This window comes from Girardinichthys multiradiatus, chromosome Y (assembly GCF_021462225.1).
Source record: "Girardinichthys multiradiatus isolate DD_20200921_A chromosome Y, DD_fGirMul_XY1, whole genome shotgun sequence".
NCBI lineage: Eukaryota > Metazoa > Chordata > Actinopteri > Cyprinodontiformes > Goodeidae > Girardinichthys > Girardinichthys multiradiatus.
The window spans coordinates 37,252,477-37,268,474 of record NC_061818.1 but is presented as its reverse complement, the minus strand read 5'-3'; positions in this window follow the sequence as shown (position 1 = coordinate 37,268,474).

Below are 15,998 nucleotides of genomic sequence, written 5' to 3'. Positions count from 1 at the left end.
TGTTGACGAGTGATGGAAGGATGCAGCAGGGCGTCCTCTGCAGAAGCTAGAAGTGTTTCTTCAGTCTGCCGTGGTGAACAAGGAGCTGAGCTAAATGGTGAAGCTCTAGATTTATTGGTCCATATACATTCATAAGGCATGGATCATGAACTAAAGAATGTTATCCCAGATGCAGGCGGCTGAAATGAGCTTCCTTTGTCCAGTGGCTCTGCTCTGCCTTAGAGATAAGGCGAGGAGCTCCGTCATCTAAAGGAGTACAGAGTAGAGCCGCTGCTTTTCTACACTGAAAGGAGTCAACTGAGGCATTTCAGATGTCTGATTAGGATCCTCTTTAAGGGAATACTTTTAGCCAATAAAATAGTTTTCTCTAAAAAATGTTGGACCCTCTTTGCTACAAGTGTTTTGAGGTATGTCTCTGCCAGCTTTAAACATCTAGAGACTTTTTTCCCCATCTTTCATGCAAAATAGCTCCTGCTCAGTCCGACTGTATGAGGAGACAGCTTCTGCACAACAATCTTAAACTCTTGCGGCAGATTCTCGATGGGATTGAGGTTCAGACTTTGACTGGACCTTTCTTAGTCATTTATATGCTTTAATCTTGTTTGTTTAGCACTCTTGTCCTGCTGGAAGGCGAACCTCCCCCTCAGTCCAAAGGGTTTTGCAGCCTCTAACAGGTTTTCTTCGAGGATTGTCCTGCATTTAGATCCATTCATCTTCCCATAAACTCTGACCAGCTTCCCTGTCCCTGCTGAAGAAAACCGTCCCCACGGCATGATATTGCCTCCACCGTGTTTCACTATAGGGGTGATGTGCTCATGGCTGCTTCTCTGATAAAGGCTTCATTCACATAGCAGGTCTTGATGCTCAATTCCGATTTCTTGCTCAGATTTGTTTTTGCTCTGAGATCAGATTTTTTTTTAACGGCGCGGCGATTCAAACTACTATTTAATTGCAAGCGCCATCAGACTTCAGTCTGAACGGTTCATGACCCTAAAGCAACCTGCATGCGCAGAAGGAGAATATTGACGTCACACAGCAGCACATCGTTCACGGAAGTTAAAATAAATGTTTGTGTATTATTTTATTAAGTCTGTATGGATGTGTAGTCAGAGCCAGGACAACGACGTGAAAGTCATTGTCCTGACATTGACCAAAAGTTGTAGCAACCCTTTGCATTGCTGCAAGTTGTGTTGGTCTATTCTGTAAAATCTCTGCAAAATACAGTTTTGACAGTTTTTGTTGTAGCTTAGCAACATTTGAGAAGGTATACTATATTCCTTCTCATCAGCCAATGACTTGAGATCCTCAATGAGGGACACCTGGGTTCGCCTCCCAGTTCTGTTTCCCTTAATCCCAAATATGTGAAAAACAGTAGATGAATGAAAGACTGGACGGTACTGAGGGTTTGACAAGAATAATGAAGCGAGAACAGAGCCTTGTAGTTCCCCAGCTAATGTTTTTTATTTGTGCTTCTTTAAAACAATGCTCAAAAAAGCAGAAGGCTATTATGTGTTTTCCTGACATAGTTAAACACAAATCTGATGAATAAATTGTGCCAAGCTTTAACTTGCCACTTTATATAACTACTTTATCACCAGACAAAGCAAAACGGCCAGGCTACGTATCACATTGCGTCAGGCTTGTTTGTGGGCTTTCTTATTCAGCACTTGTTTTAAAATGGTGTTTAACTTAAATTTAAATCCAACATATTTAGTAAAAATGACATAATTTCCAAAGAAATCTACCATACCCCCAAATCTAATGACTAAATCCTGCAGAGCTGAAATGTGTAACCTCATACTTAATCTTAACTGACCAAACGGACCGAAATCAAAGCTATGACGTTTAATCAACTTCTAATATTTAACATGCTTATGGTCTTTTAAGGAACTCACCAGGTTAATTTTCAGAGCCAATTTGTGTGGCTTGTCAGCAAGAATTAATGTGCAAATTAGGCTTTGAAAGGTTGCTGCAGGCCTGTTTCTCAGGTTTGACGCATAATAGTCTTTGGTGCATTGTAGCACGGACTCTGTGTCCATAACGAGCTCAATCAGGCTGCAGCTGGAGCATCATCTGCATCATGCCTCTGGCTTAAACTGTTTCTTATCACAGCCGGCTGAGGGAGATTTGGGCAGAGACAAATTAATGACTAAACATGAAGATGGCTGGGTTTTGTTTTTTTTTTAGCATTTTTTTATACTGAAAAGGAAGAAAAAGATACAGGAATTGTGCATGACAGCTATCAACAGAGTATGTTATTTCTGTTTGAAAAAATGTAAAGCTTTTTAGAGTTTGATCTTCTATTCAAAAATTCAAGTCATGCCTTGATTCATTTACAATGTCTGCAATGCTGAAAGGACAGATTTCCGTCAGAACCTTTAATGGCAACCCGAGAAGACAGATTAAAACATGTAGAGTGGTTGCATGAACATGGTGGCATTGTTCTTGAAACCTCATACTGCTCTGCGAAAAAAAACTACTCTTGGAAACATTTCAAGAAGTTTGTATCTCTACATGTATGACAGCCAATCCATTCTGTTAAATTTCATCACGAGCACACCTCATTCTAGCCAATGAGGCACTGATTAGACCATTTCATTACTGGCACATACTCAATCTCCCCTGAAGACTTGAAGACTTATTGAAGCCCTTTTTAACTTTTCCTCAGCTTTTCTTCAGGACAGTAGTGAAGTTTAAGTAATCGGCAGGAACCTTCAGAGGGAGAAACTCACACTAAAACTTCAAACACTGGCAACAAACCCTTGAGATTAATACAAAATTCTAGATGTTAAATTTGATCCAAAGATTAATTTTTGGCATCTCATCAGAAATGTTGCAGAGAATGTATTGTATTATTTGAACATCACCGCATGAGGTCGTTTTTTTCTCCCCCTCCAATACAAAAACTCTAGTTTATGTCTGTTTCTAAGCTCCACTTTCTGGTCTTCCTAAGAAGAGCGTAGCTCCATAAATCATTACAAAATTCTGCTGCAAGAATGCTGACATCACACCAGTTTTAAGGTGTCTGCAGTGGCTGCCTGTGCATTTCAGGATTTATTTTGATGTATTAATGGTTTTAGGCCAACCCATTTATCTGATTTGCTTTTACCCTGCTCCAGACTATTGTGCATCTGTTATTCATTTCAATGGCGTAGAAAGAATCCTTCACAATGTAGCATATGCAATTTATTCACCAGCTGAATCAGGCTACGTGGATAATTGGTGAATGCTGCAGCTTGCACATGTCATCTGTAGCACATATGTGCACCGCTGCTGCAGAATCGATGCAACTATGACTCAGATATTGTAACAATGACACAATAATAATGTTACTTAATCTGAAGCTATGCAGTCAGCACTGATGAAGATTCACTCACCTGCTATGCTGAATGCTTGAAACTGAAAAGGAAACTGATAGCTTGACCTACTTTCCGATTAATTCATTTTTATTTCATTTCTTCAGGGTACTCAGAGGACACTGGAAATGTGTTCCCGTATAATCTGTTGATCTTTAAGCAATAAATAGAATAAAATGAAACATTAATGTCATGTAATATGCCCAGAGCTGTGTGGCGGGTAATGTGTGTGTCTCCCTGATGCTCACCTTTGCTGTCTCTCCTCAACAGAAAGCTTAATTCCTTTGAATTTCTGTTCCTGGACTCCAGTGGTCTACTTCCTCATTCCCTCTGTCTGTTTGGAGAACTCTCTTCAGGACTCCTTCCGTGAATCTCCTCACAGCTTCTCTGGCTGCCCTCCTGGAACCACCTGCCTGGATCTCCCATGGCTCATTCACCTACCTGTCCACACTCCAACATCAACCAGTTCAACACTCCAACTTGGAAATAGGACAAGGATAAAACCCAAGTGCCCAAGTGTCATACCCAGTCCTGACACAGCTGAACGTTATGAATTAACGTTTTATTTTTACAGCATTTTAAAAGTTGCCTTAAGTTAAACTTCAGTGTGTCTGTTTTCTTTTTCTAATTATCTGCTTATTAATTTTCAAGTTTTATTTTTCTTTGGTTCTGTTGCATTTTTTATTGATCTCAATGTATTTATCTATGTTTTAATGTATTTTTTTTAGCATTTTATAGAATTAAAGTTTTTATAAATGTTTGTATCTTCCTCGCATCAACTATCGTGTTTTTTCAGCTCTACATTTTATACATTTTACTTCATCAAACATTAAAAAATTTTTTTACTTAGTCATTTGCATGCTTCTTTTAACTATTTTAAAGCACCTTGTGTTAAATTTGAATGCTTGAGAGCAATGAAAGCTTTATTGAAACAATAACAAAGTCCTTCCATATCTCACTGAGACATCCATTGCTGTCAAAACTCTCGGACATGAGGAAAACAAAACTTGTGGGTTGTGATAAGCTGTCATCCAGGGTCATGTAGAGGGAGAGAACTGCCAAAGCCCACCATGGAGAGAGAATCATCAGACTTCTAACAAATCGAAACAAGTGTCCGGGCAGAACATCTGGGAAGCAATTAGTCCTGTAACGTCAAGCAGTATCCCGTCAAGGTGGTTCTCTGTGCAAGAATCCGCGGGAAGCTGGAAACCTGCTGGTTGTAACAAACAAGCTGCTGGCGAGCGTGTGAAGCTGAGGATCCGACTACTACTGTGGTGACTCTGCCAACACAATGACAGCCTTGGTCTGAACGATGACCTCTGACTGAGCTAGTCATGTGGAAAACTAAAACTTTTCCCAGGAAAGTTTTCTCATTTACAGAATCCAGGTTGAGTTAAGGAGAGCCATCTCTTCCCTGCTTTCTTTGCCCTTTATGAAATTAAAAAGCGGCTGAGAACAATTCCATCAGTAATCCCATTTTCCTCCTTGCAAACTGCATATTGCTCATTAAATATTAACTGGCAAGCTTGAACTGTCTTGCATTTTGATTGTTTTTTAATATATTTATTTAGCTGACAAGACAGTTGGTAGAATGTCAATAAGGGCACACCAACAAATGCAAATAAATCAGTGTTTCCTGAATTATAACCACCTTATAATTTACATGAATTAATAATTTGTGACTCAAACAAATTCAGACCAATGATACCTTAACTCTAAGAGTGTAATTAAATGCATGAATAATGAATTTGATGGAATTAAATAATTTACATGTTTTGCTACATACTGCTCATCAGTTCCATCATCAGTCAACACATGTTTGGTGATTGGTGATTCATATATTTGCCTGCAGTCGTCAGGTCTTTGCACAACCAAGATGAGAGCTAAGCTTGTCTCCTCATTTCTGGCGCAGAATGGACTCCGTCAGCAGTGCCTTTTCTCACAGAACCTGTTTTCCCAAGCTCATGGACAGGATCTTAGGCTGTCTGGTTCAGGAACCTCTGGAAGGCATCCTGGCTTTCGGGAGATTATATGGCTCTGTAGACATTGTAGGAAGCTGCTGTTTAGTGCACAATGGAGCAGTTTGCAGCCAAGTGTGGAACATCCCGCATGAGCTTCTCAAAGTCTGATGCCAGTTTGATTTGTGCTTAGTTCTTGCTTAAAGTGGAAGAGTATAAGTGATCTGGTTCATCCTGTCAGGGTGGCAGGATAGACCAAGAGATGGACATCAAAACTGAGGCTTCTTCAGCAGAAATAGGGGCACTTTCTATGTTTTGTGTAGCACAGAACAAGCTGAGCTGAAAGCCATCCTCCAATCAAAGTCTTTTCTTGAATGGATGCAGAAAGGACAAAGAAGACCTTACATCTAGTGTTGAACTAGTAATCGAACATATCGGCCACAGTATTTTGGGCCAACATGTTTTTTTTTCTTCGGTCAACTGATCGGACCATAAACATCTTATTTGATCATCTTCTGATGTTGGGCTGTCCCAGTCACATCTCTTATATCTAGTTTATAGTTACGTCCTCGCAGCTCGCACCAGAAGCTCAATCCTGTGGATCTTTATAGAGGGGCGGTTCCACACATCTTCGTTTTTGTAACATCCATGCACAGGACAAGTAACGTTTGCCAACCCATCTGTTCCGACAAGCATATGCACAATTCAATTATTGCTAAATGTTTAATAGGCTCGTGAAAATCACTAAAAAACTTAGCTGAATGCACTTCCTCTCAAGATTTCGTATGGTACCAGTTGTTGAATACAGGCAGATTTTATTTGTAGCTTCATTCACTGTTAAAAACTACAATTAAAATTAAAAACTACCACACTTCAACTGCATCTCAAATTAAGGTATAAATACCAAGAGGCCCCTTAGTGACGGTCAGATTCTCTGGTGTCAGATAAAGATATAAATGAGCCTAAAGACTGAGAATGCAGAATGGAAAGCCAAAGGTGAAAGGAGGTGCAGAAAAGCTGTGTGAAAGAAAGGAAAAATATGCAAGCAGATGCTACCAAATGCACAAAAATGTAACATAATGGTTTAGATCAAAGCATATTCTGTCATGTTTAGTGAGTCAAGGAACTGGCATAAAGTGCAGACAGGAACTCAAGGACAGCATGGGGAATTAAAATGATGCATCACGCAACAAAGTACAAAAACTCAGTCTAGCATGTGGAGCACAAATCTGAAAATAATATTTAATATTTAATACTATTTTTAAAATATGAGAATTTATGAACAAAAATAAGTCAACTCAAAGTCAAACATATTTCAATCAACAAACTCTTTACTTTGCTAAAACAATCCAACTAAACTACCAAGCAGAATTAAAGAATAGGGAAGATTAATGGGCTATGTATAATATAAACAAGTTGATTAAAGATGACTGGAAATTATGACTGAAAGATTGATGCAACATTACCATGCAATGTTTATGTTTGAGAACCAAGGATTATCTTGAAGAAACTGGAAGTGAAGTTAAGTTAGTTTTGGAACCAACTTAGGAAATAATCAGCAAACGTTTAGACAACCATTCACAATGCAAGATCAGATAAAATATTTTAATAAAATAATGTTTTAAATAATGACCTGCTGAATAAAACTAACCTCCTGGATGACAATTTCTCAACGGTGTCTAATTAGCTGCTTTTATTTATTGAAATAATATTTGAAGAAATATTATTAAGGGAATATTTTGGAAAAGAGCCAAATCTTTCTGGAGAAATGGGGCTTAATGGTGTTTACTTAGTTATCAAATCTAGTAAATGATGTTCAGGGACTATTATTCACTAGCTTGAAAACTAACAACCTTTCTGTTAAATACTCTTTAGTAGCAAGCACGTGTTCTTACCGGTTAGCAGTTGAGCTAACAAAGAAGCTAATAGCACCAGAAACAAACACATACCTTTAAAATACCAGGGTTAATATGAGCGTTAAAATGCATAATGATGACCAATGTTATGATCAATGTTCTGTTTAAAATCACCCTTTAAATAAAGTTTGTCTTAACTTTAAACACATACAAAGTACACAAAACAGGGCATGTGTGCTGCAGATAGCCTGCTAGCACAAAGATAGCCGAGTTTCAAACAAAACCAAACTTCATAAAATGAAAACGTTCAGATCATTTCATCCTAACTGTTAATCTGCCCAAACCTAACCTCTGACTATGGTGAGGAAATGTTGTCCAAGGGGCGAAGTTTGAAGAAACGTCCACAGTCAACAAGCGATTAGCTCGGTAGCTTCACGGGGGGTTGAAGGTGCGTTCGCTTTGTGAACAAAAGGGTTAGCTCCGGAGCTGTAGCTGGGCGGCCCGTCCTGTCCGCTGACCACACGGATGAGGCGGTCTCTGCTGTCTTCCTTCCAGACTGGGAGATCACGTCTTTGCAGGGGTTTCTCTCGAACACCGTTTGCTTCTGCAGGGCTCGGAGAGAAAGTCAGCAATGCTTATACCTTAATTTCCCCTCTTTATGAATGAAATCACCGGGTACACAAACAGTGCTTCACTCATACTTAACTTGTGCATATGATCGCGTGATCTTATGACACTTTTGGATCCAGTTTGAAGAGTTTGTCTTTTTGCCAGCAAAAGACATTAACGCGCTTTGTCCACCTCCTATCCCGATGAACACCGGTGTGGAAGAGAGCGGATGTAGCAACAGCTGTGCTTTTATTTGGGTAGTGGCGTCACAGGAAGTCCGCAATTATCCCGTTTCGTGGCTGTGCCGGAAGAAGGTTAATGCACTTTATTTTGAAAGTTCCAGAAAAGTCCGTAATGGAGTTTAATGTTGAAATCCATGGCTGTGGGTCCCAACATAAGGAAAATATCCAACAAAACAGAGCACAGAGAAATAGACCTAAGATAGCAAGGCCTAAAGGAAATTAACAGTGGAGAAATACTCAAAATACACACAACAGAAAACCCCAACTTTGCAGGAACATGGCATATTCCTGTTAAAGGCCTAGTCAATGTCCAGACCTAAATCCATTACAATATTTGTGGCAGGACCTCAATATTAATGTTCACAGATGCTCTCCATCCAGTCTGTCTGAGCTTTATTTGCTTTGCGAAAAAGAAAGGGAAAGATTTTCAGATGCAAACCTTGTCGGGATTTAACAGCACTTGCAGCCGAAGGTGCAGCGAAAGATGGATCTATAAACTCAGAGGGCTGAGTACATGTGGACACCACACTTTTTCAGATTTTTATTTCTAAAGATCAAGTAGCACAAATTATTTTGTAAGGAACTCTAAATCCAGTTTCTTAGATTTTCTTTCACGTTTATTGCATTATCTAACTTAGAAAGAGTTTAGCTGTGTATTAAAAAACTGATAACAAAAAAGTTCAAGTTAAAAGGAAAGCATGAATGTAGTCATGAATTCTATGTATTTATTTATTGTCAAATGACAAATACAATCAATCATGCCTCTGTCACAATAAAGGAAAAGAGAGGAGAGCCCACTTTTTTGAGTCCCATTATCCAAAGCGATAATGTCTGTCATCAATCAGGAACACGTTTCACAGCAGATCTGGAAATTCTTGCAAAGAAACAAAGAGTGTTAACTAAATTCTTTCAATGTGGAAGAGCAGTATCTCTACTCCAAGCTCTCCCCAGATGACAGAGCTTCTCACCTTATCTCCAAGCCAGAGCCTGGACACCATACAGAAGAGGCTCTTTTTATTTACTAGTGTCATGGTCTATATCTCATTATCATAGGTGAAAGCTGAAACATATTGTTGGGATTCTTCACTTTGGCAGAGGGGAGCAATGCGTTCATTATTGCAGACAAAGCCCTGATCTGTCACCCAAATTCTTGGGCTCCTCATGTTAAGGCAGAAATTTACCTCAACTTGGAAAAAGTTTCCAGTTCAGAATCATAGCCATCATTGATTTGTGAGCTGAATCGTTCTTGCACTTTGAATAGTTGAGGTCTTATTTTGTCAAGGAGTTATGGTTTTTTGCAGGACCAAAATGCAAATAGGAGTTTGGGAGCCACACAGTAAGTACAAACATTCAATGAAAAACTGAACTGGTAACTTACATGGAGAGGCAGGACATAGAACATAGGCAGAGGAGCAGACAAAGAGACTGGCATGTAACGAAAAGGCAAACGGTAGAATCCATTAGTGAGCAATGAAAAACAGAGAGTTTAAATACAGAGGCAGGGTGAAGAAATTACCAATGAACCAGAAGAGCTAATTAGATGAAATGTGGAGCAGCTGGTGGCACGGAGAATGCAGATCAGCTGAAGGAGGGAGGCTAATCAACACAGATGGACAGGAACACATGTCCAGGGGCCTCATGTACAAAAGAGTGTGCAGCTTTGATACTAAAAGTTGGCCGGAGGGAGAAATTCCAAAACAAAAAAATTCAGATATGTGAAACCAAGCGTAGACACGTCAACACACACGTAGCATTCATACATCCCAATTTGCTGTGAATTGGGCACAGCTGCACATGGCACTTCTCCTGCCCGGTCTTTGCCCATAAATACATATGCAAAGTAGTATAAATAGCCAGAAGGCACACACCATGTGTCCAAATAACCATGGCAACGGTGCTGTAGCAGTCACAGAGAAACTTTGTCTACAGCATGAGGGATTGTTGTATTGAATTACAGCAAACCAACAACTTCTTGAATGACATCAGTGACTCAAACCTGGCTGAAAAGAAAACGTTAGTCGGCTGGTACTAGTTTAGTTATGTCTGCATCAAATCCAAGCAGCGCTGTCTAGCTGCTGCATTGAACTCAATCATAGCTCAAAGTTAATCATTGTAATGACGTGAATATGCCTCTCATTTTTCTGTTAGCAAGACTGTCTCCACACACACTGTGTGAATCACTTTACAACTATTCAGGACGTCACAAAAAAAAAGATTGTAATCACCTACAAGCCAGCCATCGCTCATGGAGCCTGACTGAGGTTTGTTCCACAACTGTTATAATTAGAAGAATTATCATTATTATAGTAAAAGGAATCGTGAGTTGAGAAGGCCAATGTCCCATTGGATTAGTGAGTCACATTTACGCATCACAAATAGGTTGCAAATATATTGAATGAAAATGCTTTCTATTCACAAATGCGTATTCACTCATAGATGGTTCCCTTATGGCAACATGAGTGCAGTCTGTAGCTCTGATTACATTCTGAAATCGGCTCCTCGCTGTACATGAGGCCCAGGGAGTAACAGAAATTAATAAAGAAAATCAAATCTAAGACACATACAGATCGTGACATTTATGTCTTTGTTTTCACACAATTGTGGAAGTCATTTGTAGAATATAAGCCGCCAAGGCTCAAAGATTTCCTGCACACGTATTTTTACTTCTGTAGATTAACTTTCATTTAACATGAGCTCAGGTTATTGAACATAAAAATAATCTTTCACACTCTTATTTAAACTCACTACACTCATTAGCTATGCTAACATCCTTCAGATCATTTTGATTGTGTAATATCATTTGTACAGACTTCTGATAAAGCTGTTAAGACACATCTGGAACACATAATATGCAGTATTTGTGCTTCGGATGACATTTGTCACAGTTAAGGAAACATAAAATGTATGGTATTGTCATGGTGTTTAATATATTAACTTAATTTTTGAAACAGCAACATTAGTTTTAAGAATAATTCATAAACTTACGAAAGATATGTTTTACGTAATCAAAGCTGATTTAAATATCATAATATTAGACCAAGCACAGCAACCTTCACTAAAGCACATGAACTGAAATGGAGTTTTGACAAAAATTCAATCTGGAAGACTCACCCCCTCCTCTGCTCCGTCCAATGACTCCACCATGCGTCCCTGCTCCAGCCAATCAGCATTGAGTCCGCATTTCTTCTTCAGCCAATCACCCTCCAAGACTCTGCTTGAAAGATCTTCACTCACGGACTTCCTCGCTCTTCAAGCTGAGCTGCGACCCTCCTCTTCCCCATCTCCACTATCTGGCTTCCTAGCTCCTCCCGATTTCCCTACCTCCTCAGGCCTCCACTCCACCACCAGTCGGATCCCAGGGGGAAGACATCTCTATTTCTATTCAGAAGTTGTTCATTCAAGCTCACGTCATTCTCAGTGTTCGTGTCTTCTTTCGGGGTCCGAGTGCCAAAGAAATATTTGTAATTAAACTTCTCTAATCGCCACCTATGTTTCTTTTCATTGTGAGTCTTACAGGATTGAATTCACTGTATTTAACTGACTAAACAAAACTTTGTATCTTTGATTGAGTAAATATGGAACAAATGAAGCACAGATATCTTTGGATGAGTGGCTGACTGTTTTTGTTTCAGCACCTTCTCTTTAGGGAGGGGACTCCTGAGTTTGTTTGTTCTCACTTGACAGATAAACTGAAGGGTTTTTCATGTCTTAAGCGGTCACCCTTGACAGATACTGAAGCTGTTCACTTTGTGGCTTTGATTGGTTTGGATTTTGTTCCAGAACCATGACATTTAGGCTCTGGCTGCAGTCAACCTTCCTATTGTTGATTAAATTTAACCTCAGTTCAACCGCTCTTCGAATGGCCTTCATGCACCTTCACCAGCAAAGAAGCAGCTACCGTCGTACTGCTGACTGAATTCTTGCTGCAGCAAAGTTTACTTGCTGTTTTAATTATTTCTCCTAATTTAGACAAAAGGATGGAACATTAGAAGTAATCCTTTGTTTTCCTTTTGGATTAGACTAAGATAAAACAGTCATGGTTTTATCTTAAACTTAAGTTAATTAAACTTAATTAAGTTTAATTAATCATGGATAATGATTAATTAAACTTAATTAATCATTATCCATGTGAGCACCTCTTTAAAAGGGGTTTGGTCAGTTTGCTGCTCTAGAGCATACAGGTGTGCCTATGCTATCTGAAGATCATCCTTCTGCAAAGTGAGACAATTGTCAGAAATGGGAAACATTTTACAGTCTATCTTCCAAGTAGTAGATGTCCCTGCAAATTCACCTCCAAAATGCAACATTCAGAGAAAAAGAATCAATATGTTCATCTCAGAATTTGCAGGCCACAATCAGCCAATATTAAACTTCACAAGAAGAAAATTTGAAACAGGCTAAATAATGCCTATTTGGAGCATCTGCTAGAGAAAAGCCTCTTCTCTCTAATGTCCATGTCAACTTTATTTACACGGCACTTTATAACAAACATGGTCCAAAGTGCTCCACAGAAAGAACAATAAAAGTAATACGGGTAGTAAAAATATACATAGCAGCACCACTCAGGTTTACTAGGCAGCATCTGACAGAACTACAGCATATCAGAAAATGAAAAAAACTTCATACCAACTGTAAAGCATGAGGGTGGAGGAATTATGCTGTGAACTTATTTTCAGCCACAGGACTTGGGCATCTTGCAGTCATTGAGTCAACCATAATCTCCTCTGAATTGAAAAGTATTCTGGAGTCAGATGTGAGGCCATCTGTCTGATCGCTAAAGCTTGGCCCAAACTTTATTTACACAGAAAAAAGAAGCAAAGTTCTGGGTCAAAATTACATCAAGGTGAGACAGATAGAGTCAACAACAACTACATATTATTGCTTTTCTACACACATTTTCCATTTTAACATTGAGAAATACAGGTAGTAAATTTATTGTATAGCTAATAAAAGGTCAAAGAAAGCAAGAACACTGAAACATTGTCATTGTTGCTTTCGTGACAGTCCTGCAGTAAAGTTTGGCCAATGCTAATTTCTCATCCTGTCGGTCAAACAGTGACTGCAGTGTTGCCATTGGTGCCTTTTCCCTGTGCTGTATTCAGATACTCAGACTCGCTCTTCTCACAAGCGAGATTTGATTATCAGTAAGCTGCCTGAATTGAGAATGTACTTGCCGTGGCTTGCTTGACAAGCTCTGTCCAGCACCCATCCACCAGGCTAGTGAATTATGAAAACCATTGATGGATGAAATATGAACATCAATCTTCTTCAGCTCCCGTCAGCTGAATAAATTACTTTTTAAGTCGACTGCCATGTTTGCAGCCATGTGCTTTAGAGAATCCGCATGCTTCCCTGCTTTCTGCCGTGGATCTTCGGTAGAGGGAAATAATCTAGTTGAAAAGCAAAATGAGGCACAATGGAAACTGGAGGACATTTTGTGACACTTATCTGGACTGATAGGGGGTTTGTCCTCTGAGAATGTGAAGCAGGAAGGCATTAGAAAAGCAGTTTAATCATTTAACAATTCATCTCGTTACAAATCAATAATATAAGATGCAGTGCTTCCAAAATATCCACAATCTGCTGCTCATTTAGACTCTGTTCATTGTTTCCAGGTTTTTCTGGAATCAATTCTACACCATGCCAATAGCATTTTTCAAGTATGACACATATCAAGCAAGTTTTTCTGTTCTTTTCTGAGTGCACACAAATAATACACTTTACCACAGTAGGCGAGCAGACACATTAAGGTGACAAATGGCAGAAAAAGTCTTCCAGAAAGAACCACATACAGGAAACTAATAAAAACAAGAGTCTGGCAACAATCAAATTAAACTGTGCTGAATACAGACTGAGGGAGCAATCAACTAAATACAGCGCTGTCTGCTGAATCACAATTGGCATAATAGAACATCCATCCATCCATCCATCCATCGCTTAACTGAGACCAAACATCCCTGTCATGCCATTGGCCCTCTCCATGCTTTCCCAACCCAAACCACATCAGCCAGAGCTTCTCACTTGGCAGCCCTGGCTACCCGACAGAGAAAGCTAATTGCAGCCACATGTTTCCAGAATCTTGTTCTTTCAGTTATGATCCATATCTCTCATGGAATGTAGGCATACCCATTAATTAGAAAGTTCCTTTTTAAGTCAGCTTTTTAGTTAATTAAATTACCTCTATCATTTGATTGGTTAAACTGATTTATTCATCTATTCATTGAAGTGATATGCAGGGTGAGTCAGTGGGTGGAGCTTAACCTACTCTCATTAAAGGTGATTGGTCTGAATTTGACTTGTTGAGCACATTGACCAATAAGAGTCTGATGAGGCACAATTGATGAAATAATTTTCTTGAGAGCTGCAAGATGGAAATGTTAAAATAATGAAAACTATAGAAAATACAGAATAAAAAAATTTATTTTTAATTTTTGCATATGTATTCCAGAAATTAAACTACAATTTATTTTTTGCATACAAAAATAACATTTATTTTTATATTATATACATTTAATATATATTTATTTATATATTTTGTTCGGCCTTTTGGATTTTGGCACTAGATTTAGTTTTAGGCAATATGTACAAATAAATAGACCAATACATTTCAAAGATGATCCAACAAAGAACTGATATATTGCTCCTGTTGCTGCTATACTGCAGTCTATTAACATAACCTCATTATGATAGGAAAGGCCATTATATTTCCATGTCAGCCAGCAGTCTGAATAATCATGTGCAAATTTACATTTTCATAATGTGAGGCACCAAGAGCCTCTAAATCTCCACTTATAAACAACAGACACCCAGGCTGCATTAATCCAACACACATGGAAGCATCGCTAAGCTTCAATATTAACTTACTGATGGATGAACAGACGTCATGTTTGATTTGCTGAGTAAACAGGATCAAGAAACAACTTAGGAATAAACGTCCCTGTTGCAGACTTTAACATAATTTAGCATCAAGAAATATTTTTATCTAACTATATTCTTGTGCATCCACGTTTAAAAGCTAGACGTTTCTCCTAAACGTATTTCTGACATTTAATGGATGGGATGCTGTGGGGTGGGGGTTACATAGGCTTTAACAGAAACACAAATAGAAAAAGATTCATTAGTATGAGGAATGGAATGAAGAAAATTAAATTAAGAGCTCACCATGGGAAGGGTCTAACCTCTGGGGAACATTAGTATGCAAATTTAAGAGCAATCTTCCAGTTTTCTTCTCACTGATATCTTGTGTTCATTAGGAACAGAGCTACCAGTCTGGGTCATAAAGAAAAGGTCGGAAGGTTAAGAAAATGGTAGAAATCATTCTCAGGAAACCATAAATACTCAATGCAAATTTTCTAAACAAGTCTACTTTTGTAATTAGGAGGATGTTTTTGATAGCATAGGGGAGACAGTTGCCATTTGAAGAAGGTCAACATTTGAACTCCTGTTTTAAGAAATTGAAAAGCTACACTAGGAATTAAAACAGACAGGATTGCTGGACAAAATGCAGCCAAGTTTTATTTCTCTATTTTTGCCTGATTTGCATGTTAACAGAAACAGAACGGCTGACCCCACAGTGAAATACTTTTAATTTGGTGTTGTAGAGACAAAAAAGAAAGGCCATTATTAACTTATATATCCTGGATATTTCCTTATATATAGCCTGTTTAGTTTAACTGAAAAAGTAATTGTTTGAGAGAAAAATATAAAAAAATAAAAAAGATCCAATAATGTTTTTGCATAAATCTGCACAACCTTAGACCAATGGTTTGATTAAGACCCTCTTGATCCACTTTCAACTTTAGTCAACTTAGATACACATCTAATGGGAATTAAAGTAAATCTTATAAAGAATATGAAAAATCCCACAACATACTTACTGTATTTCTCTATCTTGCAAGAAGAAGAGGAAACTCATCTTTTAGCAATGGAACAACCCAAAGCATACATCAGTAAGAGAATGGCTTCACCAGAAGAAAA